Source organism: Haliotis rubra, unplaced genomic scaffold, assembly GCF_003918875.1.
Source record: "Haliotis rubra isolate DU_JTF1 unplaced genomic scaffold, ASM391887v1 Scf914, whole genome shotgun sequence".
Lineage (NCBI taxonomy): Eukaryota > Metazoa > Mollusca > Gastropoda > Lepetellida > Haliotidae > Haliotis > Haliotis rubra.
In genome coordinates this window covers 250,673-275,844 of record NW_025767651.1, presented here as the reverse complement: position 1 = coordinate 275,844, position 25,172 = coordinate 250,673, and the positions used below count along the sequence as shown (strand labels likewise).

The 25,172-nt window shown below is 44.8% G+C and overlaps 1 pseudogene; it reads left to right on the top strand.

Moving 5' to 3' along the window:
* The first annotated feature begins 450 nt into the window (after positions 1-450).
* On the top strand, positions 451-24,688 carry LOC124264223 (annotated as a pseudogene).
* The last annotated feature ends 484 nt before the right edge of the window (positions 24,689-25,172 follow it).

The window sequence follows — 25,172 nt, the reverse complement described above, 5'->3', positions numbered from 1 at the left end:
TATTAAGACCGAGACTGCTTTGTACGACGGCCACAAACAACACCACCACCACTGCTGCTGCTGCTACTACTAAGACTACGATTACAACTACTACTACCACTACTACGACTTGGGCGGTGGGATAGCCCCATGGTTAAAGCGTTCGTTCGTCACGCCACACACCCGGGTTCGATTCCCCACATGGGTACAATGTATGAAGCCCATTTCTGATATTGCTGGAATATTGCTAAAAGTGGCTTAAAACTAAACTCACTCACATCTGTTAGTTCAGTGCAACAAACAATACAGAAATTCTACACACCAAACAAAACTCAATATTAAACTGCCTCGCTGGAGCGAATCTCAGTATATTAGTCACGCTTTTCTAACAGAAATATGTAGTGCATCATTCAGGGCTGTTATCACACGCCGCTTGGCCCTCATCGAGATATACAAAATCGGACAGGTCGATAAACAAATAGTCCACAACACTGGAGCAGCGATGGCGTCCGCAGCCTCGCTTGGTTTTGTCTTCCTGTGTATGTTTGTCGGGGACAGTACAAGCGCAAATCAACCAAATATCATTCTCATAGTGGCTGATGACTTGGGTAAGTAAACTTTCTACAACGGTGTCCATAAACTTATAATATACGCGCGCCTGCCATCAAACAGCTACCTCAACAGCTGAAGGGGCGGTCCAGTTGTCACGTGAATATATTTACCTATCCTCGTTCCGGGCCAGTAGAAATTAACGTAGGCGGCCAGATTGGATATTTTAATAATTGTGTCTGTCGACCGATGCGTGATGTTTGTAAACGCTAATGAAAGGTATATTTGAGAACTATTAATATCACAGATGCTTCATGCTAAATCTAAATGTCTCCCTTGTGATAATCTTTCAATTCGTCACTTTATCAGTTATGATCTTAGATAAAATCAGGTAAGCTGTAACTGTCCATCTCCTTTTGTCTGAGGAGAGCGATAACGGCACGCTTCGTTGAGAAGGGTCGAGGGAATGTCAGGGCAGTAAAAGAACAGCTGTTCTCGATTAGTTCAGCGATACTGCGACGAGAGGTGTTTCACAATATAGCGATATACACATAAACAGGTAAATCATGGTTTTTGCATGGTGGAATCTGCTAATGCCTACAAGGGAAAATGGCTACAATGTTAAATAAACAACTTCTCGCACAGTTTTTGTTTTAAATTTATTGCCTTCAACCTTTCATTAAAGTGGTATGTGCCATTTCATTGTGCATTCATATTTAATTATAAACATTGATCATTTTTCCTATATTGAGAATAAACATTCATTTAATTCATTATTATATGGGGCGGTGGGGTAGCCTAGTGGTTAAAGCGTTGGCTCGTCACGCCGAAGACACGGGTTCGAATCCCCACATGGGTACAATGAGTGAAGCCCATTTCTGGTGTCCCCCTCCGTGATGTTGCTGGAATATTGCTACAAAGTGGTGTAAAACCAAACTCAGTCAGTCAGGCATGGTTATATATTCATACAAACACATTCCTTACATGATGGTTATATGAAATGAAACATAATTTTCACACATCTTTCACAAAGTCATTTTTGATATGGGTTTTCAAGCTAACTTGATTAAGTGTCCAGCAGTGAATAATCTCTCTCAATATATTATTCTACTCTTCAATCTCCGTCTCGTGTGAGATTGAGAAAACGTTTTGCTAAAACGTAAATGCATGTTAACTTGCTCAAAACATAACTGGACTATTGCTCTTAGCTCTTTTCTTTTTACTCCCCTAATCGGCATTAGTGCACGCTCCAATTAAAAGCTCCACTTGTATATATCGACCCGTGAAGATCTGGGTTAGAATTGATCTTCAGTAACCCGTGCTTGTCGTAAGAGGCGACTAACGGGATCGGGATCGGGTGGTCAGGCTCGCTGACTTGGTTGACACATGTCATCGTTTCACAATTGCGTAGATCGATGCTCATGCTGTTGATCACTGGATTGTCTGGTCCAGACTCGATTATTTACAGACCGCCGCCATATAGCTGGAATATTGCTGAGTACAGTGTAAAACTAAACTCACTCACTCATTAACCACTTGTGTATCGCTGTCACAACAAATGTTTGTACCTATGTTGCCCTGTAGCTATCTTTCCTTGAAGGCATTGGTAGACCTAAACTTTTGCAGTATAGCGTTTTCAAGTTTGATTATGTTTTGTTTGTTTTTTATTAGGATGATATGATCAAATTGGATTACGGTTTTACAGTTAAACATTATCGTATCAGACTTAGATTTCACAATGACCAGTTATTAAATATTATATATTTAATTAAATATTAAATGATTTGTGTTATAAGGAATAACTGCACCCCTAAAACATTAGAAAATTACAATTATTATTGTGGCGGTATGTAAATACTAGTAATCGAATCTGGAACAGACAACCCAGTGATCAACAACATGAGCATCGATCTACGCAACTAGGATACAATGGCATGTGTGAACCAAGGCAGCGAGCCTGACCACCCGATCCCGTTAGTCACCTCTTATGACAAGCATGGGTTACAGGAGACTAATTCTAACACGGATCTTCACGGGTTGCATCTAAAGTCTGAAACACAGAACATTACATCATAAAATAGAACCTTGATAAACTGTACAACTCGTCCTATATGTGTCCCTGTAGGCTGGAACGACGTGGGCTTCCGCAACCCCAGCATGAGGACCCCCATCATCGACACCCTGGCCACCACCGGCGTTATCTTCAACCACTCGTACGTTCAACCTGTGTGTAGTCCGTGAGTATTTTTGCATTATATATCTATTATTGCCTGCTTTTCTTGTTTAACGCCGTACTCAGCAATAACACGGCGGCCTGTAAATAATCGAGTCTGGACCAGACAAACCAGTGATCAACAGCATGAGCATCTATCTACGCAATAGGGATACGATGACGTGTGTCAACCAGGTCAGCGAGCCTGACCACCCGATCCCGTCAGGCGCCTTTTACTGTAGGAATGGGTTGCTGAAGATCAGTTTCTAACTGGGATCTTCACGGTTGCGGTGTCTTGTAAGCGCGGTTGTTGTACGGGGTTACTACATGGAGTTGAATACTCAGGTCAATGATTTTTGTGTGATGATGTGTTCATAAAATCAACCCCTAGTTGGTCTGTGTGGATTACATATACACCTGCATATATTGTGTGAATATTGCAAATGGCACAGTTTCAAAACGACACACACGGAGTTGTTCCTAAGCTAACGATTTAAACAAAGTTCTAGTTTCAGCGACAGCACGGACCCATGATCGCTCAGGACACACACACGTACGCACGCACGCACGCACACACACACACACGCGCGCGCACACGCACGCACGAACGAACGCACGCATACACAAAACACACCACACACACGCACGCATAAGCACATACAAACCTAATGTATGTATCTCTAGTCTTGTAGAATAAAGCCATTTATGAAAGTATAACTAGCCTGAATAATCATAAACAAACAAATCTATAGTCCGTTTGGCTCAAAAGCGGACCGATGAATTGCAATCTAACGCGAAAACTAATAAACATATAATACTCAATGAAACGCTGATCATAATCAAAACATCAGACCAACTCTGTGATTTGTTTGCAGAATTTATGTTCTAAAATTAAAAAAGTTGTTTAACAAACTATCATTAAAATTTTGACACAGTTCACCATTTGTTACGAGGGAGGAGTGCAGAGAAAGGGACAGCCAGGTGTTAGAGAAGCACGTGCACAAGTGCCGACAAAGTTATTGATTCATTAACCTGTGCTGTGCCGTCTCCATCCTTTCTCGCACACCTGGCTGTCCCTTTCTCTGCACTCGTCCCTCGTAATAAATAGTGAATTGTGTCGATATTTTAATGATAGTTTGTTTAACAACTTTATATTTAGGACATAAATTCTGCAAAACCTCACAGAGTTGGTCTGATTTGAATTGATTGTGATCAGTGTTTCGATGAGTATTTCTGTTTATTAGTTTTCGAGGAGATTGCAATTCATCAGTCCGCTTTTTTGAGCCATGCACTATAGTCATCTCCACACATGAGATCAGAACTGAGAGAAGAGACGGTCCTGAGGGAAATGTATAGTGCGAGAAAACATGAGGTAAACTGTATGACAGTCTGCTCGTGTGACAATGTTCGTCGGTGGGGATAGCCTAGTGGTTAAAGTGTTCGCTAGTCACGCTCACTCAGTCAGTCACTCGTGTGACAATTAATGTTTTCAATTGGTGCCATTGTCATCTCATTTACTGCTCTACACATTGCTTTAACATTTAGCATTACTAAACTTTCCCATGTGCAAAATACGAAAGCACACGTAAAATCTCAAATTGTCATCATCGTTGAAGTGCCTTGTGGCCCGAGATACGTGAGTGAGTGTGGTTTTACGCCGCTTTTAGCAATACGGCAGGGGACACTAAAATAGGCTTCACACATTGTACCCATGTAAGGAATGCAGCCCGGGTCTTCGACGTGACGAGCAAACGTTTTAACGACTAGACCACCCCACCGCCCGTAGGCCAAGATATCGGCGGAGGGATGAACATAAAAGTCATCCTCGATAATCTCCAGGGTATACGTTACGATCACTCTCCACTATACCCTGGATGCATCCACGGCTTGGGGCGATGATTTTATTACCTCCCTTGGCTGACTCCGCATTCTCACAGTAGCCAATCAGCTAAGCCGCCGTTACAACCGAGCTTGCCAGTGTCAACAAAGATAGCGGTCGTAGTCGCGATGGTTTGTTCGCAGTGCCACTCAGATTTTGGGGAAATAATAAAGACAAATTCACAGATCTGAAACTTTCAAAAATATATGAAAGAACTCCTTCTACTTCTTTCAGAGTACCTCTGCATCAATTGTGTTGCCAAGTTTAAACGGTTAGATAATTTAAGAAGCGAAAGTGTAGGCACCTAATTGGATAAAAAGCCAGCCAAGGGAGGTAATAAAATCATCGCCCCAAGCCATGGATGCATCCAGGGTATAGTGGAAGTGATCGTAACGTATACCCTGGAGATTATCGAGGATGACATAAAGTATGCTACCAGAAGTACTGAGGTGTAGATTCAGATCCTTAGTCCTAATCGTCTTTTTCCATGCAGCTCGAGAACCGCTTTTATGACAGGAATCTACCCTTTCAAGGCTGGAACACAGGTGAGAACCACTGATTACAGGTAACCTTTTGTCAGGTAGGTGCTGATAAACTAAAGGAGTGTGTGAGTGTAGTTGTACGCCGCACTCAGCAATATTCCAGCTATATGGCGGCGGTCTGTAAATAATCCAAATGTTTTGATCCAGCTTCTAATAAGTATATTAATTCGAGTGCACCTTCGCCGGTGGAGAAACAACACGAGAGTGGTAAAACCCCATCGACATACTGTTGTTGTTTTTCTGCGCTGGACTCCATTTTTTTCCTTATACCTGTCTTGGGGTTGCATGGACTACTGGGACCACGAAGAAAAAACAACAACAATGCAAACATAAGAAATGCAGAGTGCACCTCCTCTTTTTGGTCTTTTCCTTCTTATTTTATCATTATTTTTGCTTTGCGGTCCCGTTCCACCATTCCCTATACTACTCCATTTCTTCTCAAAATAGGTTCTTTTTAATAATAAAAACACATGTATATATTTATTTTAGCACTACGTGATTGAGGGCTCTCAGCCAGTGTGTGTCCCCCTCAACTTCACCTTCCTGCCCCAGTACCTCAAGAACCTTGGATACACGACCCACGCCATTGGGAAGTAAGTCACGATTGGAAGTTTTCACAAAATCCGGCAATGAATCTCTGCATGTCAAGCGTCCTGACATGCTGTCTTGGAAACGAATGTTTTTGATCCAGCTTCGAATTAGTATATTAAATAGGATTGTCTTCTAAAATCGTTCGTGGCGCTACGACTATAGATACGCTATACTTCAACAGTGAGTGAGTTTAGTTTTACGCCGCTTTTAGAAATATTCTAGCAATATCACGGCTGGGAACACCAGAATGGGCTTCACACATTGTACCCATGTGGGGAATCGAACCCGGGTCTTCGGCGTGACGAGCGAACGCTTTAACCACTAGGCTACCCAACAGCCCCTGATCGGTTTGATTGGTTGTTGCTTAACGCTGCACACAGCAATATTCCAACGATATGGCGTCGGTCTGTAAATAATCGAGTCTGGACCAGACAATCCAGTGATCAACATGAGCATCGATCTACGCAGTTGGGATACAAAGACATGTGTCAACCACGTCTCATTGATCGGGACCTAGATAGTTTGCATTCAATGAATTATTGTTTATTATTCTCTTCTGTGGGACTTTAATTGTGTTAGCGATCATATACTTATCGTTAATTACGTCACATTTTTGTCATTTTGAATATTGAACATTGTAAGCCTTGAAAATTAATGGTTCTAGTGACACTTTATTAACTAGTAACTGCATCGTTTCGACAAGGCTTACATAAGTGTGCATATCCGTCATTGATGTCTTTGATTCCACGAAGGTGGCACCTCGGATTCTGCAACTGGAACTGCACGCCGACGTTCCGGGGATTCGACACCTACTTCGGCTACTACCAAGGTGCTGAGGACTACTACACACACAAAGCTGGTAGGTGGCGGTCTGACCGTGGGATTTGAGCATGAAACATTTCCATGTCTGTACATGGTGCTAGAAAACTGCGGTAAGTTGGAACCAGTGCCAGCAGCCATAACGATACTCATGCGCGTCGGTATCAAGGTGAAGTAAACTTGATTCCAACGATAAACACCTCACCTCACCTCACCTCACCTCACCTCACCTCACCTCACCTCACCCCACCCACCCCACCCCCCCATCCCACCTCATCCCACCCAACCCACCCCACCTCACTTCACCCCACCAACACATGACATCATCTCACCTACTGGCAGGGCGGTGAGGTAGCCTGATGGTTAAAGCGTTCACTTCAAATCCGCGGCGAAGACCGGGTTCGATTCCCCACATGGGTACAATGTGTGAAGCCCATTTCTGGTGTTCCCCGCTGTGATATTGCTGTATTATTGTTAAAAGCGGCGTAAAAACTAAACTCACTCACTTACTGGCAAGGCATATTGTACATTACACAGGTTGACACTGTAATTTCAGAACACTAGCAAGCCCGATTTGACGATCCGACTGGTATATCGCTATAACCACTGTGACTGAGTTTGGTTTCGCGCTTCATTTAGCAATATTCCAGCAACACCACGGCAGGGAAAACAGAAATAGGCTTCACACAATGTACCCATGTGGGGATTCGAACCCAGCAGGTCCTTCACGCGAGACGAGCCAACGCATTAACCACTAGGCTACCCCACCGCCCCATAACCACTGTGTATTATACGTTCCACTCGAAACCCGTGAAAGTCCGAGGGTAGAATGAACCTTCAGTAACCCATGCTTGTTGTAAAGGTGATTAACGGGATCGGGTGGTGAGGCACACTGACTTGGTTGACACATGTCATCGGTTCCCAATTGTGCAGATCAATGCTTATGCTGTTGATCAGTGGATTATCTGGTCAGACTGGATTATTTACAAACCGCCGACATATAGCTGGAATATTACTGAAGCACATAGAGTAGTATATAGAATGGGGATTCTGCGACAGGGCAACTAAGAGCGCCTTTATATGCTAATTCGATTCCAGCCCCAAGTATAAATTAACGATTTCGAGCAGAGACATCATTCGATGTACATCCCAGACCCCAACATGCACCTCAACGATTTCGAGCAGAGACATCATTCGATGCACAGCCCATGCACCTCAACGATTTCGAGCAGAGACATCATTCGATGTACACCCCCACATTTCGCACCTCAATGATTTCGAGTAGAGACATCATTCGATGTACATCCCAGACCCCGACATGTACCTCAACGATTTCGAGCAGAGACATCATTCGATGTACAGCCCAGACCCATGCACCTCAATGATTTCGAGCAGAGACATCATTTGATGTACACCCCGACATGCACCTCAACGATTTCAAGCAGAGACATCATTCGATGTACACCCCGACATGCACCTTAGAAACTCCCGCCAGGGGTTTGTAGTTCTGTTACAGGCCAACTAAGAGCGCCATTATATGCCAAGTAAAATTAACGATTTCGTCACTCAATGTACAGCCACCTGGTGGGCCTCAGAAACTCCCGCCCAGTGGTTTATTAGCATGTGTTAAGCATTTGCGTAAATTTCGCGACGCCCGTCGGCGGGCTGATCCACCGTTTGGTGTCCATGTGGCATTGCTAAGCATTTGCCAAGCATTTGCTAAGCATTTCTAAGCATTTGCTAAGCATTTTAAGCATTGCTAAGCATTTGCTAACCATTGCTAAGCATTGCTAAGTATTTGCTAAGCATTGTTAGAAGTTTATGGGGAGGATTGGGATTCCTGGGAGAGGATTGGGATTCCCATAGGATTGACAAGTAGGAAGTATGGGTATATATATGCCCAGGAAAAACAACAATGCCACCAAGAAGAGATTTGTCTTCAGACAAGATCCAAGAAATCACGGCTCCCTTCGTGGGGTGCTCCCAGCAAGCGAGGTCAAAAGCCCCGGTTATTGGATCCACAAGACTCACGACATATGGCGAGATCCGATCGAAACCATACCGCCAGCCGAAGAAGTATCGTTGCCGGTCGACGAACCATTGCCACAAAAGGTGACTTGGGATAGATCGAAAGTAGCAATACCCGATAGTATGTTACCAAACATCCAGGACTTCTACAACCGCCTGGGGAACATCGAGACTCGTGCAGGGCAAGCGACAAAATATGTTGGTTGGCGTCTTGTCTAGAGCTGGACATCGACGACGACAACGAGGGCGATTCCAAACTCCTGGAGGAAATAGAAGAGGAACAAGAAGAGACCCATTTCGACATACAGAAGGTAGGGCAGATGGTGGAATCGGCCCAAAGATGGGCCTACATTTCGCTAGCCGCTGTTGTTCTCTGGAAGGTCCTCCACAAGACCTGGAAGCACAGCAAACCAGTTTCCCCATTCCACCCACCGGCCGACAAGAAGGCAGAAACACCCAAGCCCCGGGACCCCTTCCACATGTTGTAACATTCATTTAGACATTTGACTTCGCATAAGGTATACAACATGTGGCCCGTGGGAACTCATTATTGCAAATGGGTATTGCTCGGCAAGCCCGCAACCTGCGGTAAACGCTGTATGGCTGAATATTGCCACTCGCATGCCAACTGTGCGAGAAAGGGTCATGTCAATTACGTATGCAAAGTATGCGGCATAGGGGTCAAAGGACATTATGGGTTGTGCAAAGACCACGGAAGGGACGTAGTTCGAAACCAACTTATTTACGACAAGAAGAAAGACTACCTCAACGAACGTTACCGGCTGCTCAGGATGAAAGTTTAAGGGGCGCTTCATTTTTTGAAGGCTGACAGGTTTATCGGCACATTGAAAACACCCTATTAGACATTTGGCTCCGCATAAGGTATACACCATGACTACCGTCAGCGAACTCAAAGCTCTCGCCAAAAGTCGTGGACTGAGGGGTTATTCCCGCATGAGGAAACTCCAACTGCTCACCTTGCTCGATATGAAATATACCAAACCCCCTACTGTGCGAGGACCTCAAACTCCGAGGCTAAAGAACAACGGGATTATTCCCGCATGAGAAGAGCCGGAGCTGATCACCTTGCTGGAAGACACCAGGCCAGTCGAGTTGAGATTTGTGCAGACGGAGCACGCCGTGGAGTAAAGTATCTCGGGGCTGGAAAATGGCGGGTTGATTCCAATATCGATACCGATACAGTCAAATCCCCATCGCCAGTAAACTCCGGCGAAGAACTAAGGCGACTTGAAAGCATCAAGTACCACTAACGCGATGAAAATGGAGCTCCAAAACAGAATACGGACGGCAGTACTGAGTCTGTTGTACCTTATTTCAGAGGCAAACAGGAAGCCCTAACCCAACCAGAATTGATTGAATCCTCCATCGACGCGTCGTTGCAGAAAATACAAGAGTCGTTGGAGAGATATACCGACATATGGGCTCTGGATGGGTGGTAGACAAAATCAACACCGTTTATCTCGACATAGCGAACTACATGCCACTCAGAGGTGGATCGCACATACCGGTGCCTAAGCATTTCAAGGCCAAAAGGCCCTCGTTAACCCCAAAACCCAAAGGCGACATTGTTAATGATTACTGTGCGGTGGTGGCGGTCATAGCTGCTAACTACATGCACCAATGGGTAATCCGGGCAGCTATCCAGCTATCCATTGGTCGAAGAATCTGGGTTCGACTTCACGGGTGTAGAACTTTAACACCCATCTCCTACTGAAACAATTCGAAAAGCAAAACAAGGTGGCCGTCAGCGTGTTACGCCTCACGAGGGCGACAAAACCATCGTGCATAGGATAAGCCCTGTGGGTGAAAAAGGCGGTCAGTATCACTACACGCAATAAAAATCTGAGCCGGCTGTTGCACGCGATCAATGCGATGCACAGAGAAAGAAAACACTTCTGCAGCGATGTCTGCGGCTTCTACGCGAGCCGACCTGCTGCAAAACGCACCAGAGGGATTGCCTAGGTGTAGGAGAGACGGCGATCCGAATTAACATGGCTAAGGAAGGCGACAACATCTTGAAATTCACCAACCACAAACATCAGATGCCAGTGCCTTACCTGATTTTACACAGACTTCAAAGCCCTCATCAAATGGGTCGACCACGGCGTGCCCAACACTGAGCAAAGTTTCGTGCAAGACCCAAGAACACCAAGCCTGCGGGTTCGGGATGCGTGGTCGTCCGATGCGATGGACAAGCGAACGCTCCAGTCATCTACTGAGGTCCTAAAGCGGCGGCGAACGATTCCTCATGTGTTTGCAACAGCAAGAGAAAATCATTAGGAAAAAGCTGTACACCGCCACTCCCATGCATGGCGCGAAGGACCAAGTCGCTCACAAAAGCGTGCTGAGAATTGCCGTTATGCCAGGGACCGCTGAGCAGGGGATGTTGTGAGAGATCACTGCCACAGCACCGACCAGGTACCGAGGTGCTGCCACATAACGCGATGCAACCTCCAGCTTAGATTCAACCCTAAAACAATCAACATCCCGTGGTCTTCCACAATCTGAGAGAATTTTTTGATGCCCGCACCTGATCATGCAGGCCATCTCGAAGGTCGGTGGTGATATCAAAGTGCATCCCCAACAACATGGAAAAATACACCTCATTCTCGCTCAGCGGTCTGAGATTCATTGACGAGCGCTCAGTTCCTCCTGTCGAGTCGCTCCGATAGTTTGGTCAAAGCCAGTGACACCTTCCCATCACTGGTCGATACACAGACGTCGAGACTCGGCCCTGCTGATGAGGAAGAGTGTGTACCAATACGGTACATGGATGATTTGTCTAAGTTCGACGAGACCCGTTACCTCCCATCGGCCGATTTTACAGCAACCTGACCGAATCCCATATCTCCCAGGACGATTACGACCATGCGCAGAATGTGTGGGAGAAAACTGGGGATGTAAGAATCCTAGGTGACTACCGACCACCACTACTTGAGAACGGACGTGCTCTTGCTAGATGATGTGTTCGAGACGTTTAGGAGGACGTGTTTGAAACGAGTATCAACTCGACCCTGCATGGTACTACACCAGCCCGGTCTATGGTGGGATCGCTCTTGAAGAAGGAGCGGAGTTAAGCTGGAATTGCTCACCGAGGATTCGACATGCACCTGTTCATCGAGAAAGCCGTTAGGTGGGATCTCCATGGCTGCCAAAAAACGGTACGCAAGGAGCCAACAATAAAGTGCGTGGAAGGCTACGACTCTAGCAAGCCCACCAATCATCTCCTCTATCTCGACGCCAACAACCTGTAACGGCTTGGGCTATAGAGTCAGTCTCTGCCTACGGGTGGGTTTGAGTGGTTGGACGATGAGATCAATATCCACGAGCATCAGCGCGCGGTTTGGGAAGGGTTACATCCTTGAAGTGGATCCTGGAGTATCGAAGCATTACTGCGCTACCCACAACAGCTACCCGCTGGCCCCGAATGGTTGATGGTCTGCGAGACTGGATGTCCGACTATCGGCGGGTTGTTGGGTGAGAACAACCCGAAGCAAGCTATTCGATAACGACTTGGCGGCTGCTGCACGAACAAAGTCACATCAAGCTCAACCGACCTGTCTACGTGGGGATGAGCATTCTCGACCTGTCAAACATCTCATGTATGATTTCTACTACAACCCGGTTCAAGGAGCAATCGTGATGCGATGCGGGCTGCTGTACACCGACCGCAGTTCCTGTTGCTGGATATCGCACCGAGGACGTAATGCGAGGACATGGCAAAACACATACACCTGTACGACACCAGCGATTACCCCAAGGACCATGCCCCTACAGCACGATCAACAAAAAGGTCCTCGGCAAGATTAAGGACGAATCGTGGGCACACCCATCGCTGATCACGTCGGCAAGGGCCTAAGATGTACTCCATCTTGAAGCTGACAAGGGTGAGATCGAAGGCAAAGGGGTCAAGAATGCGTGGGGAAACAACACATCAAGCATGCCCTCTTCAAACAAGCTCTGTTCAAGAATAAGGCGTTCAAACACCGAATGAATGCGTTGAAGCGACAAACACAACATCACGGCATCACCCTCAACAAGGCGTCACTGTAAGCCTATGGACGCAAGCGGTGGATTGCTGCCGGCGACGTCCGCGACTTACGCGTCACGGGCACGCGGCTCATAAACCACTGAGTGGGGTTTCAGAGGCCCACCACTGGTGACCAAGGTGGCATATAATGACGCTCTTAGTTGGCCTGTAACGGAATCCACCCCTGGAGGAGTTTCTAAGGTGTATGTCTGGGCTGTACATCGAATGATGTCTCTCGAAATCGTTGAGGTGCAGGTCTGGGCTGTACATCGAATGATGCCTCTCGAAATCGTTGAGGTGCATGGGCTGTACATCGAATGATGCCTCTCTCCAGAAATCGTTGAGGTGCATGTTAGGGGTGTACATCGAATGATGCCTCTCGAAATCATTGAGGTGCATGGGCTGTACATCGAATGATGTCTCTGCTCGAAATCGTTGAGGAGTACATGGGCTGTGCATCGAATGATAATCTCTACTCGAAAATTGTTGAGGTGCATGGGCTGTACTTTGAATGATATCTCTGCTCGAAATCGTTGAGTGCATGGGCTGTGCATCGAATGATGTGTCTGCTCAGAAATCGTTGAGGTGCATGGGCTGTACATCGAGATGATGTCTCTGCTCGAAATTGTTGAATTTATACTTGGGGCTGGAAGCGGAATTGGCATATAAAAGCGGCTCTTAGTTGCCCTGTCACAGAATCCCCATTCTATATACTACTACATGTGATACATGTGAAGTCTCACCCCTTAGAGCAAGTGGGTTTGTTCAAAAGTGCCTCTGTTCACCCAGCAGAAAATGGGTACCCAGTGGGATAGGTCCTGTGACTAATAACCTTCTAAGCGTCTCCCAGGCAGCTTCGTTTATCGAAGGTAATAATCCCTCTTAGACTATGTGATCGCCCGTTGAACGGCTTCGAGTTGGATACCAGAAGCCATCGAAATCCGTTATTAATTAAAAGATGTTGTCCTTGACCCCATTACAGGTGGATGCTTGGATTACCCGTGACCAACACTGGCGATAGATGTAGCAACTTAGCGGGGAAATTACTCCATACGTCGTGGAGAGTTCATTCACGTTAACACTGTGATATAGTAGACTCACGTGTACCCTCTGAACTAGAGTTGTGTAGGGTTAAGTGGATGGGTGGAATGCCAGTACAGCGGAGATGGGATGGGTGTGGAACTAGTCCACCTTAAATCATGCAGGAAGCAGATAAATTTCATACTAGGTACTTAATATAATGCAGTATGATTGTCCCTATCGCATAGCAGAGGAGAGGGGACTATGTATTCAGCGGCGTCCGTCCGTCCGTCCGTTATGTTTGGTGGGATGTGATATAAGGCAGTATGATTTGGTGGGATGTGATATTATTGTGTGTACCGCAGTATGATAGAGTATAATTCATTGTTATGTTGTATGCTACAGTATGATGTAGTATGATATGATATAACGCAGTATGATGTTGTAAGCTGCAGTATGATTTTGTATGCTACAGTATGATGTAGTATGATGTGATATAACGCAGTTTGATGTTGTAAGCTGCAGTATGATTTTGTATGCCGCAGTATAATGTAGTATGATGTGATATAACGCAGTATGATTTTGTATTCTTCAGTATGATTTTGTATGCATCGGTATGATGTAGTATTATTGTCTGTTTGTGTTTCAGTTTCGGTTCGCACAGGAGGCAGTAGAAGTCATTAACAGTCCCGACAAGTCCAAACCATTCTTTATATACCTGCCCTTCCAGTCGGTCCACGCCCCGATAGAGGTTGGTTTCTTTGTTCTTTTACGCCGCACTCGATAAGATAATCCAGCTATCTGGAATGTAAGTATACTGATCTGGACCAGACAATCCAGTGTTTCAAATCAAGGGCACAGATCAGCACAAATGGAATATGTAATAAGCATCACCGGTTAAATGTGTCTGTATGATTTCAGGGGTGTAGGGGTAGCCGAGTGTTTAAAGTGTTCGCTCGTCACTCCGAAGACCTGGGTTCTGTTCCCTCCTTGGGTACTATACGTGAAGCCCATTTCTGAAAAACAAGCTTAGCGTTAGGACAGTCCTAGGTTTATGTTAAGGTATGGGACTTAGGACCGAGACTGCTTTGTACGACGGCCACTCCTCTTTTAGTCAGCAACAAACAACACCATTATTCTCCTGCTGCTACTACTACTACTACTACTACTACTACTACTACTACTACTACTACGACGACGACGATAACGATGACTGGGGCAGTGGGATAGCCCCGTATTTAAAGCGTTCGCTCCTCACGCCAAAAATGTTCCCCCCATGGATGCAGTGAGTGAAGCTAATTTCTGGTGTCCTCTCCGTGACATTGCTGGAATGTTGCGGCGTGAAACTATACTCACTCAAGCCTACCACTACTACTACTACTACTCCTACTAATCACTACTACTACTACTACTACTACTGCTACCACTACCACTGCTACCACTACCACCACTGCTACTACTACTACTACTTCTACCACTACCACTACCACTGCCGCTACCACTACTGCTACCTACTCACTACCACTACCCACTGCTTCTACTGCTACTACTACTACTACCACTACCACTACCACTGCCACTTTACTACTTCTACTGCTACTGCCACTGCTACCACCGCTACGCTGCACCACCACTGCTACTACTCACTGCTACTACCACTACTGCTACTACCACTGCAATTTACTGCTACTGCTACTACTACTACCACTTCACTATTTCTACCTGCTCTGCCACTTTTACTACTGCTACTTGCTACCACTACACTTTACCACTACTTGGCACTACTGTTCACTTTCTCTACCACTGCTACCGTGTACTGCTGCCACTACTACTACTACCTACTGTTTGCACTGCTACTACCACTGCTGCTACTACTACTACTTCTACTACTGCTACTACTACCACTACTACCACCACTGCTACTACTACTACTGCTACTACTACTACTACTACTACTGCTGTCACTACTTGCTACTACTGCCCCTACATACTCTTACTGCAGGGACCCATTTGTCCTGGTCGACATTGGGGTGGTTGGGCTACCGGGTGGTGAATGAATTTCATGAATCTGCTGGCCTGATATCAACCACTGCTTTGTCTGGCCCAGGCTATTATTAACACGCCTCGGTGAAACTGATATTGATCTCATCTGAAAACATTATTCTCCCACTCCTTTCTGACAACGCTTTCACATGTATTACAGGTTGATATGCTGTTCATTGTGTGTTTTTTTTTTCAGGTGCCACAAAAGTATGAGGATATGTATCCAAACGTTGTCAACACCGGTCGTCGGAAATTTTGTGGTAAGGTTGGTTGTTTAACGCCGCACTCAGCAATATTCCAGCTAGATGGCGGCGTTTGTAAATAATCGAATCTGGACCAGACAATCCAGTGATGAACATCATGAGCTTCGATCTACGCATTGGGATACATGTATATGACATGTGTCATTCAAGTCAGCGTGCCTGGGTGGGGCGGTGGGGTAGTCTAGTGGTTAAAGCGTTGGCTCGTCACGCCGAAGACCCAGGTTCGAATCCCCACATGGGTACAATAAGTGAAGCCCATTTCTGGTGTCCCCCGCCGTGATGTTGCTGGAATATTGCTAAAAGCGGCGTAAAACCAAACTCAGTCAGTCAGCGTGCCTGACCACCCAATCCCGTTAATCGCCTGTTACAAGCATGGGTTACTGAAGATCAGTTCTAACCCGGATCTTCTCGGGTGGTGAGGATACCCCTATATACGTCTAGCTGCCCAGAGTTGTGTCCCTTTGCAACAAAGAGGTCAAGGTTATGTACGTTACTTTAAATGCTGGCATGTCGGCTACATGCTACAACAATAAAGTATGCATCAACTCCAACGTCACCCTGATGAAACGGGATGTTACCAAAACACTGATCAAAGCGACGTAAAATACCCAAATTTAACTTCTGTTTGTTTTTTGTTTACAGTCACACCTGGCACCTATACCATGAAGTGCAAAGGTTAGGAGGAAATGCTCCTCAGGAGAAAAAAAATCGGGGGAGAAAGAGGGGGGTCTCAAAACATACTTCTTAAATTCAAAATGGCAGCTTTGGGTGTCACCTCAGTTACCTCCCTTTGCATTCTGTATTCACTGCATTTTAATAATTATGTCGATATTTACCATTATGCTGTGTTTCCAGGCATGGTGTCAGCCCTTGACGACGCTATCGGTAGTGTCGTACGGGCTTTGATTGAACAGAGAATATTTAATGACACACTCATCTTTTTTACTGCTGATGTAAGTATATTTTCCTTATTCAGATATATACATTCACGATTATTTTGCTGTACGTCTTTTTATCGGTTTCAATTTTAATAATTGTGTTTTCAATTTGTCAAATAAAAGATATTTTAATTATTAGATAAGCATTGTTCGATTACGCGTGAAGATCCGGGTTGGATCTCCAGCAACCCATGCTTGTCGTAAAAAGACGACCAACGGGTGGTCAAACTCGCTGACGTGGGTGACACATGTCATGGTATACCAACAGCGCAGATTGACGCTCATGATGCTGGTCACTGGATTGTCTGGTCCAGACTCGATTATGTAAAGACCGCCACCATACAGCTGAAATATTGCGGCTTCAAAGAACAAAGACAAACAACAAATAAACAAACAAAAAATAGTTTCTGTCAAAAAAGAGAAAAATGGGAAATTATGATTAACATATTTCCTATGATGCTTTTCCTATGATCGTTACAGAACGGCGGGGAACTGGTTGCCTATGGCAACAACTGGCCTCTCCGTGGCGGCAAACACACGGTATGGGAGGGGGGCACGCGGGTCACGTCGTTGCCCATGGGGCCGGGATAAAACGCACCGGCTACACGTATGACGGGTAAGACTACATCCCTGATGTCATGTGCTTACGTCCCTTAATCGTGCAAGGATCCGGTGATTCGATCCTCGAATATCTAATGATACTGAATAATATCATTCGTGGTAAGTCTAAAATTGTCAGACCCGGGGTTCGATTCCCCCACATGGGTACAATGTGTGAAGTCCATAGCTGCTGTCCCCCGATGTGATATTGCTGGAATATTGCTCAAAGCGGCGTAAAACTAAACTCACTCACTCTCTCACTAAAGTTGTCAGCGCCTGACATGCATCTCCTCGAACTTTTACACTGTGATCCTAAATCAAATAAGGCTGAAAACCCCAACTCACGTTTCTGAGTTGTTTCGGATTTATATAGGTCAACCCCGTGAAGATGTGTGTGACTGTCACATACTCTGTGATTTATGTCTAGTTATAAAACACGAGATGCAACTGGACACTAAGACCTGTAACCAAACAAAGATGCATAAACTGAAAAGGCCACTCTTGGTAAGTTACGCGCAGTGTTTTGTAACTTGTTTTGGCATGTGGGTGAGTGAGTATACTCTGGTTTTAGGCCGCTTTATCAATATTCCAGCACATTGTAGCATGTGAGGAATCTGAACTGGGTCTTAGGTTTAACGAGCAAACGCTTTAACAACAAGGCTACTCCGACGAGGCTCTGTCTTTGTGAATGTTCTCGCTTGAATTTGTACTGTACAGATTATGAGATATTTCAGGTAATGGTGATTAGTTTTGTATGGAATCCTTGAAGGGACATTGTCGCGTTGTCGCCCTCTCAAAAACAAGCAAAAGGGCAAAATTAACCAAAGCGCGACAATACGACAACGCGACATTTCGGCCATTTGTCGCATTGTCGCTATGTCGCATTGTCGCGTTTTGAATAATAAACTCATGCCAATAATGGTTGTCACCCCCCTCCCCACCCCAACCCCCACACACCTCACCCACATCCCCTCTCCAATTAATAAAATTGAAGGGGGTGACAACCATTATTGGCATGAGTTTATTATTCAAAACGCGACAATGCGACATAGCGACAATGTCCCTTCTAGGATTCCATGGTTTTGCGTATTTTACGTAAATGCGTAACTTGTCGGCAGCTCTTAGTTCATGGATATAGGCTACTCATCTTCTATCATCAATGGTGTTATATCTTAATTTTATTAACATGTACATCACTCACCCATTCGCAACCAAAGCTTCGTTTGGAAAGTTACTATTACCATCTCTTCAATCAGAAACTAAATAAAAGTATAACTATTATATACAATGATATATATAATATATATAATAATAATATAGAATAAATATGAGCGAATCGGTTTGGACGACGAATATTATCATTTCAACATTGATTGACTCCGATATATATCCCAATTTTTTCAATCGTAAATTAAAAAATGAAGTTCCCCTACTTTTTTTGAAGACTATATTACAATAATTTCACCCTCCATTATTTTTATAACGAACTGACCATGTATTACAGTATTATACCCTGGATTATCGAGGATGATGCCAAGTGATGTGTGTAAGGATTGTTACAGGTTCTTCCACGCAGTCGACTATGTTCCGACAATCCTGGCCGCAGCAGGAGGAAAACCAGGTCTGTGTGGGATGTTTGTATCATGTTATATAACCTGCTCCTGTACTGCTCAAAATAAGTGAAGAAATTGGGTGTTCTCTAACTATTTTGAGTAGTATAGGCTAAATGAATCTGATTATTTTATTTTCAGATTTGAGCGAATTTTACCGAATGTTTGAGTTTGGTTTTACGCCGCTTTTATCAATATCCCTGCAATATCACGACGTGGAACACCAGAAAAGGGCTTTAAACATTGTACCCATGTGGAAACTTGAACCGGGTTTTCGGCCTGACGAGCGAACGCTTTAAGCACGAGGGTCCCGCCGTGATGTTGCTGGAATATTGCTAAAAGCGGCGTAAAACCAAACTCAGTCAGTCAGTTTAAGCACGAGGCTACCCCACCGACCTTGTGTGATTTCTAACTGATCGAGGCTATTGTCTTTCACAGTCCAGAAAAAGAATATACTTGTTATTACTTTTAATTGCTCAGCGAATAACTAATGAAATATATGCATGTTTGTTTGACGATCTCTGTCAGGGTGGGCAAGTGAAGTAGCCGTGGTTTGCTCTTCACATGGAAGACCGGGTTTGATTCCCCACATGGGTATAATGTGTGAAGCCCATTTCTGGTGTCCCCCCGCTGTGATATTGCAGGAATATTGGTAACAGCGGCGTAAAACTGGATTCACTCACATGCCGGGAACAGCCCGATCGCTTTATTGCATTAATCACTACTGGTATCATTTAATCTTAGGCGCCTGTCTCAGCAATATTCTCGTCATGTGTCTGTGGACCAGACAATCCAGTGACTGATGATATGAGCAACTGTCCATGCCGTCGGGGTTCGATCACACAGACTTCCATGCCACCCCATCGATAATGTACGGAAGCGTATTAGTGTTACAAACAGCGTTTACGTTGAAGATACTTAGAGTGAGTGAGTTTAGTTTTATGCCGCACTCAGCAATATTCCAGCTATATGGCTCGGGTCTGTAAATAATCGGGTCTGAATCAGACAATCCAGTGATCAACAGTATGAGCATCGATCTACGCAATTGGGAACCGATGACATGTGTCAACCAAGTCAGCGAGCCTGACCACCCGATCCCGTTAGTCGCCTCTTACGACAAGCATGGGTTACTGGAGATCATTCTGACCCGGACCTTCTTTATTGTTTACTCCGGTTTTTACCATTCACTGTATAAAACAATAGGAAGAATTATTTTGATTTTTAAATAGAATCTGACCCCAGTGTGAGCTTGATATCACTGATATAATTTAAATTAAAACACCCTAGGTTGAGATTCACTATGTGAAATATCCCCATTGATAGCAGCTACTGTACCATTTACTGTTGTTACAGACGCGACTATAGATGGAGTAAGTCACCGATAGAAAATACTGTACCATTTACTATAGATGGAGTAAGTCACCGATAGAAGCTACTGTACCATTTACTGTTGTTACAGACGCGACTATAGATGGAGTAAGTCACCGATAGAAAATACTGTACCATTTACTGTTGTTACAGACGCGGCTATAGATGGAGTAAGTCACCGATAGAAGCTACTGTACCATTAACTGTTGTTACAGACGCGCCTATAGATGGAGTAAGTCACCGATAGAAGCTACTGTACCATTTACTGTTGTTACAGACGCGTTTATAGATGGAGTAAGTCACCGATAGAAGCTACTGTACCATTTACTGTTGTTACAGACGCGTCTATAGATGGAGTAAGTCACCGATAGAAGCTACTGTACCATTTACTGTTGTTACAGACGCGCCTATAGATGGAGTAAGTCACCGATAGAAAATACTGTACCATTTACTGTTGTTACAGACCCGTCTATAGATGGTGTAAGTCAGTGGGACTCTATACGTATGGGGCTTCCGTCAAAGAGGACCGAGTTCATCTACAACCTGGACGACTTCTTCTACCCCGTCACGGGACGTGCTGCCATCAGGTAGGTGGGGCCAATCTCGCCCTTGAGCCACATCCGGGTCATTATATATTGTAACTTGATCAACAATGTTTGAGAAAAAGGTCGAATGACACTCTTAGAAATATTCAGAGAATTCTCGATTCTAGATGGAAACTTTAGTGTGGGTTACTTACTGTGTTGTCCTGTGAGTCTCAATCACTCGGACCTGTTTTACGCCGCACTCAGCAATATTCCATATATATGGCGGTGGTCTGTCAATAGCATGAACATCGATCTACGCCATTTGAATACGATGACAATCCAGTGATCAACAGCTTGAGCATCGACCTGCGCAATTGGGAACCGATGACATGTGTCAACCAAGCCAGCGAGCCTGACCACCCGACCCCGTTAGTCGTCTCTTACGACAAACATGGGTTGCTGAAGACCAATTCTAACCCGGATCTTCATAGGCTGAACACACGTACTCACTTACAATTATATACACGATAATTTTGATTGACAGAAGTAGGTCACTGGTTGACAATGTAGCATGTTGCATTTGAATGGACAAGACATGCAATGAATATGCTATAGGTTCATTTGAATGGACATGAATAAATTGACTTCAACTTGACTGACGTTTATGTTTATCTGATCTGAAATAAAGCTGGGATTCGTTTGTGTTGACAGCAGTGACAAATGTCAGCCGCGTCAAGAAGGAGGCCAGGTCTAGCTGTCACCCTCTGATAATACTTTCATTGTGCAGCGTCAACGTGTTGACTGAGGATGTATTTTAATGATTTAACTTTTAACTTTACATGTCTTTGTGCTTATAAGCTAAGTAAGTCAAACCCCAAATGATGTCTTACTGACAGGAGTGAGTGAGTATGGAGTTTAGTTTTACACCGCTTTTAGCAATATCTCAGTAATGTCACGGCAGGGGACACAGAAATGGGCTTCACACATTGTACCCATGTTGGGAATCGAACCCGGGTCTTCGGTGTGAGGAACCAACACTTTAACCACTAGGCTACCTCACCGCCCCTTTAAATGAGTGAACGAGTGGGTGTTTTTAAATTAAAGTATTCCTGTCACACCAGGACGGGTCTGCTTTGTGCTGGAGGAGAAACCCGAGTATAGCATATGTGACTTTTACCACTCTGGTGGAATCCTCAAGCATTGTTACAGCGCCTAGAAACCTAGAAACCTACTTTGGACGAATTGGGATTCGAACCACGACGCGGTGTATAACCCTAGTGGTTGACGCGTTTGCTTATCACACCGGAGATCAGGGTTCCCTTCCCTCAATGGGTACAATGTGTGACATCGTTGTTATATTGCTAAAAGCGGCAAAATAATTACGTTCTCTCATTCACTGGAACCCAAGATCATGAGTTCCTGGAGTGTCCAAGGGACGCAACTCTGAACAACAAATTACGCCTCGTCAGACAAATGGGCTGCCTTGCTCGGTACAGTTGATCAGGTGTAATTCTATGACCTTGTCCGTAAACAACCACACGTGAAGATCCGGTTAGAATCGGTCTTCAGTAACCCGTGTTTGTCGTAAGAGACGAAAAACGGGATCGGATGGTCAGGCTCGCTGACTTGGTTGACACATGTCAACGTATCCCAACTGCGTAGACCGATGCTCATGATGTTGATCACTGGATTTCTGGTCCAGATTCGATTATATACATATCGCCGCCATAGCTGGAATATTGCTTAGTACAGCGTAAAACTAAACTCACTCACTCACTCTAGTCAAGACTCGAGTACTTACAGACCGCCGCTATATTGCTGGAATATTGCCGATTACGGCTTTAAACAACAAACTGACAATTCTATGCTTGAAAAGTGTCCGTTACTTTTTGTTGTTTGTGAGGTACACTATACAATCTGACGAGAGCACGGGTGGAAAAACGAACAAGGATCTTATTTACAGACCGCCGCTATATTGCTGGAATATTGCTGAGGTGGGCGTTAAACAATAAACACAAAACACAAACCTTGACCACCCTCCAATGTTTCAGGGTGGGAGACATGAAGCTGGTGGATGGGTACCCGGGGTTGTACGACAACTGGTATCTCCCAATGAATGACACTGTGGACACGCCGCTTGAAGACTTCATATTTGATGCTAGGCACGAACTGGTGTGGCTTTTCAACTTGACAGGTAAATTGCAACGGTTGTCAGACATGATGTATGCTGAATATGTTTCTTTGTTGAAATGCTCATCTAGCATACTCGTTTTCAAGTCAGACAATCTTCCTCTACGCGCGTGTCTGTATCGGCCTATCTGTATGTGTGTTTGCGCGTGGGTGCGTGCGTGCGTCTCTGTGTGTGTCTCTCTCTTTATGTGTGTGGGTATGTATGTGACAGCATAGGCGGATTCAGAAAGGGGTGCAGGGTACGCACCCCCTCCCCTTTTTGTCCTGAAAGTTTGTTAAATGCCCTTTGAAACTCGGGTAAAAATGAAGTCTGCACCCCTCCCCTTTTCTCAATAGTTTGCACACACACACACACACTTTCTCAAGAACATTTATCCGCCCCTGGTGTGTCCTGTGTGTTTGAGCATGAGTGTGTGCGCGTGCGTTAAATAAGCGATTGATATTATGAGCAAAGTCCTCCGTCATCGCATTATGATAACGAATTTGTGATTGAGATTAATAATTTCGAACCATATTCCAGTACTATGACATTATGACGCCTGTCAGCGGAAAGACTCTATGTCGTAGACCTTTACTACGGGAGTATGTATTCATGCAGAGGTCGGAATAGGCATTCCTTAACACGCACCGTAGATCAAGGCTAAGGGACGCAATCCTAACAACAGCGACTTGCGATGCCTCAGATAGATCAGAAATGGGCATTGTGCCCACGGGGAATCGAACCCGGGCCTTCAACGTGGCGAGAGAACGCATTAACCTCTAGGCTACACTACCGCAAGTTTGTGAAACAGTCGGACAGTGTTCTGAAACACTAATCGCCTCGTGCATTCCCTGTATATATGCACATACATATATATACGAGTTATTGAATGCGTATGGTGTAACGCCCCTTTTACCATCACGGTGGGAGCACACCAAATGGGCTTCCCCCGTTGTACCCATCTACAGAATCGAACCCTGGTCTTCGGCTTTTACGGTTCTGTCATCAGGCTCTCCTAAAGCCACCAACATCTATAAGCGAAAAACTCAACCGTTGAAATGATGATGATGATGATGATGATGATGATGATGATGATGATGATGATTGACGATTGTTGATAGTGATTACGACGACGCCGACGATTGATGATGATAATGATCACTTAATTCTATCTTTGCGCTCTCCTTCCAGCTGATCCTCTCGAGAAGGAAAACCTGGCCAATCAAATGCCGGATGTCGTGGATACGTTACGTGCCCGGATGTTGGAGTACAAAAAACAAATGGTCCCTGCCAACTTCCCCCCTGAAGATCCTAAGGGGAATCCCAGCCACTTTGGGGGAGTGTGGACCCCGGGTTGGTGTTAAAGATGACGACGTCAAGCTGTGTACTATATGTATTTGTACATATGGCTCTGTATATATATTTAATCACACTGTTTGTTGAATATGGACTTCATGAAATTTCAATATCAGACGTTTGATAAAATATTTTACCATAAATTTGTAAATTCTCCATTATTCGAAGAGAAGAATCACACCACGTTAACCACTTCTAATTAAAACAGTCGACAGCTGCATCACTGCGATATCATTGTCGGCAGGTCTTTTAATATAATGTGCAGCTGTCAGTCCATTTGACGGCTGCATCACCGTGACGTCATTGTCGGCAGGTCTTTTAATATAATGTGCAGCTGTCAGTCCATTTGACGGCTGCCTCACCGTGACGTCATTGTCGGCAGGTCTTTTAATATAATGTGCAGCTGTCAGTCCATTTGACGGCTGCATCACCGTGACGTCATTGTCGGCAGGTCTTTTAATATAATGTGCAGCTGTCAGTCCATTTGACGGTCGCATTACCGTGACGTCATTGTCGGAAGGTCTTTTAATATAATGTGCAGCTGTCAGTTGTTAAAACACAGACTTGCAATTACTGCAGTCTTTAAGGTTTGCGCGGTAAGAATTGACATAGGAGGTTAATCTATTC